At 37.4% G+C, this 3,695-nt stretch overlaps 1 long non-coding RNA gene across 2 annotated transcripts; it reads right to left on the reverse strand.

The window, feature by feature from the left end:
• Positions 1-385: 385 nt before the first annotated feature.
• LOC121685342 lies at positions 386-2,595 on the reverse strand. 2 transcript variants are annotated; one of them, XR_006023334.1, is made up of 2 exons: positions 2,282-2,595; positions 386-1,966 (listed from the first exon to the last, which is right to left on the reverse strand). It is a non-coding gene; the product is annotated as an uncharacterized LOC121685342 (long non-coding RNA). The 2 variants fall into 2 exon arrangements; XR_006023333.1 differs by having other exon boundaries at positions 2,169-2,595.
• Positions 2,596-3,695: the final 1,100 nt, after the last annotated feature.

Genomic DNA, 3,695 nt, shown 5'->3' on the forward strand with positions numbered 1-3,695 from the left:
TGATATATTCATAAGTGTTAAGACCAACCTGCAAAATAATACAACAGACAGATGCACAATGTAAACATAAGAGTTATTTTTTTTACAATATACCACATGAAGGCTAGTTCATGAGCAGTGTTGGGAAGGTTATTTTAAAATGTTTTCCACTGCTGATTACAAAATGCATGCACTAAAATGTATTATGTAACATTTCCCAATACATTGCTCAAGGTGAGTAACATATTCTGAATACTTCAGATTACATCAGCATTATCTTATATTGTATTAAGCTGTGGATGAATCGGTTATATCAGGTTATATAAGGTTGCAAAACCCAGCCAATTACAACAGCAGCCCAGTACAGTATAAGGATAGATTGATATATACAGTAGGCCTGGGTGTGAGGAAACATTACTTACATCATTGGATCAAAGAACAACAGTGATCTGTCTACTCATTGGCTAAATTACTACCAAAACTAACATCCACCCTACAAGCACTCTATGCACTGATTTATTTTCTTAACCTTATCAACACCTTATCACTCCTGAAAATGAACCTATGACAAGGCTAAATGTGCATGGCCTTCAAGAAAAAAGATTGTCCATTTCCTGAGAGGTTTTATCTCATTGTATCCTTTCAATATAACCAGAGAAAGAAAAAGAAAAGGCATGTGAGGGATGCATGTGGTTTGGCTATTAAAAAATATATTTAAATTTTAATTAGAAAAAAAAAAGATTTTTATATACATAACCCCGTTATTTTATTGTATTGTATAATCATATAATCATCATATTGTGTTACGTTACTTCCCAACACTGTTCACAAGGTACTGTATATCTAAATGTGTGCAGCATATAGTGTAGAAGTATAAGTTCAAGTTGGGAAATGTTAACTATTGCAAAATAAGACTTCAGTAGTCAGCAACATGCTGCTGCCTTTCCATCACACTGTTTGTTTGCATACTCTTCTCTGACCTGAATGCTGGGACCGCAGGTGTGAAATATTTGGATGTTTACGCTCAGGGATATTCTTGAGATTTCGCTCATAACTGAGCAAATTAACTGCTGAAACAGAATGTGTGGATATGACTTATGTGAACACTTCCTTGTCTTACAGTGTGTGTGAGTAGACTGTTTTCTCTCTCTCTCTGCAGGGAAGCTTTTGCATGAGCCATAAGGTAAACAGTTTTTGGTTGGCTTTAGGATTCACTTCCTTTGTAAGTCTCAAAAAATGTGATGCACTAACTCAAAGTCATGCTAAGTCCCAGAAAATGCTAATGATTGTAGAACGGTCCAGATTTGTTAAATTACGTTTTAGCTCCGTGCCCAGATGTGCAAATTTGTGACAGGAACTGCTTTCCCTCTAAATTAGCATAAAATTAAGATCCAAAGCAAGTGTACTGTATACTGTATGTCTAAGTGTTTGTCTTTGAATATAAAAAAAAAATGTCCGAGTCAGAATGATTTGAACGTGATGGCAAGGTCTATCTTGCTTTTCATCCTATGACTGAATTCGTTTAGAGTTCAGTCTTGGCTTCGTCATCCATTAAAGCTTGAATGAAAGAAGCAGCAATGATGGATTTTTCCACTGAAAACTACTTCTCATAGGGTGAGAAGATACAGGTCAGTCCTTTCCAGCGTTGTCAACATGTTTTATACTGCATATAATTGATGAAAGAATTGAGTTTATCAAGCTAGCAGATGCCAGATGTACAAAGGGGGTCAACCCTTTGGAAAAAATAATACAGACTCAAGGCCATTCTCCTCCAAATTGTGTTGTACTCTTGAAGACATTTTCCACTGTCTGAAATCTAAGGAGCAACAATGCCTCCAGTTGTTTTCATTGATTCCCATATGAGCAAACCAGACCAACTCCTTGACACAGCGTACACCTTCTTCTGTTCCACTTCTGTACAGCCACACTCAAAAGTTTCCAAGCAGTTTACTGCGAGCCTTGTTTCCATTGAGTCATGCATATCAAACTGTTGGGGGGAAAAAAACATTGACAGTATTTGAATTCAGAAAGGAAGATTTAACAGAATTTTTTTTTCATGAATACAATTTCATGCTCTGCGAAAAAATAATCTTCAGCAGACAAAGAAACGGTGAAAACACAAAGGACTGAAAGAAGAAAGAGATGAAAACCCCTAATGCATCCGCCATATTCGCATGTCTCATATGTACCGGTGCAGCACAGAAGTTGCAGGTATCTGTATGTTTCTTTTGACTTAATATAAAACCGTAATCCATCAGTGATTCTCAGTGCTCCTGCTTGAAGCATGGTCTTTACATAATACCTCTTGTCTCCCTTTTATTGATAGACCTGGAGCCTTGTGTGGGTCTCATCTAAGAGGGAGAGAGAGAGAGTTCTATCAGAAAGACTCAGGGAGGTACAATGAAAGTTAACATACTTATTCATCCATCAATGGATATACAAAAGGCATAAGCAACAATAAGATTGTGTTTGGCATAGGCCCCGTCCTCGGTCCAGGTCACCGAGTGTGCAGACCCTTGCAGATCCTGCTGGTATGAGACGGCAGGGGCGGAGCCTACCCCCTGGACGTCTGGACAAGGCCAAACTGGTGGTGGTTAGGGAGGGAGGGTGGGAACATCGAAAATCGGCACCTGAGAGCAACAGGCAGGTGCAAAGTAAAGTGATTATAAAGCCTGATACAGACTGGTGATTGGTCGGAAGTAATGAATGAATGAGTGACGCATTGAGTCTTCCTGACAGAACTTAATGCTAACGCTTCCATTTCTGTGTCGAAACAAACCTCGAATAGGTATGAACTGTACTGTACTGGGACAAACACTCAAAGCAGTGCATTGCAGATGTCGTGGATGTCTTTAATAGCTGCGGACACAGTGGACACAATATAGTCCTATGGGTAAAAAAGAGTAGTCAAAGGATATTTCAGTTTTTGTTCCTGTGAATAGCTGGGACTACGTGCTGATCAAATAAAGCTATATTGTTATTTGTCCATAAATTCTGACCTGTAGGCCAATAGAGTGAGGCAGTGAACAACAACAACAACACTGTTATCTGATATTTCTCATAAATAAAAGTATTGCAGTTTGAATATGGAGTTGTGACATACATTTCTGTAAACCATAACCACACCATCACTGTTTGAAGATCCTATATGGACAAAATAGTGGTCTATACACTCTTAATGTTGAAAATGTTGAAAATAACACAACTTTTGTGTATGTCCAGATAGGGACAACACAATTTGTGTTGTTTCTGACACATTGCTTTTGTTATACTGTATACACTTTTACAACAAATGTGTTGAAAATAACACAACTTGTGCTTTTTTTTTTAACACATCTCTATGTCCAGATGGGGACAACACCGTTTGTGTTGTTTCTAACAATTAGTTTTAAGAGTATTCAAGAACCGACATTAAGTCCGTCCAACCGTTAAATTCAAAGGTTCATTTCTGAATGACTATTCAGTGCCTAATGTTGTAGCCTACCTGCAAGAGAAATAATGAGATACTTTTTTTTTTACAGGTAAACAGTAGCATCTCCCACTTCTACATTATATTTGAATCTACTGTAGTCCTTTTTGATTGACTGATTAATTGACACTATCTTAAAGACTGATGATTAAATTATCTTTATCATAACAGAAGTTGCAAGAAGTTGTCATCCAAACATGATTGTAGATTAACATTTATCTTTAACTGTTCCCTTAGACTATTTGAT

This window comes from Alosa sapidissima, chromosome 16 (assembly GCF_018492685.1).
Source record: "Alosa sapidissima isolate fAloSap1 chromosome 16, fAloSap1.pri, whole genome shotgun sequence".
NCBI lineage: Eukaryota > Metazoa > Chordata > Actinopteri > Clupeiformes > Clupeidae > Alosa > Alosa sapidissima.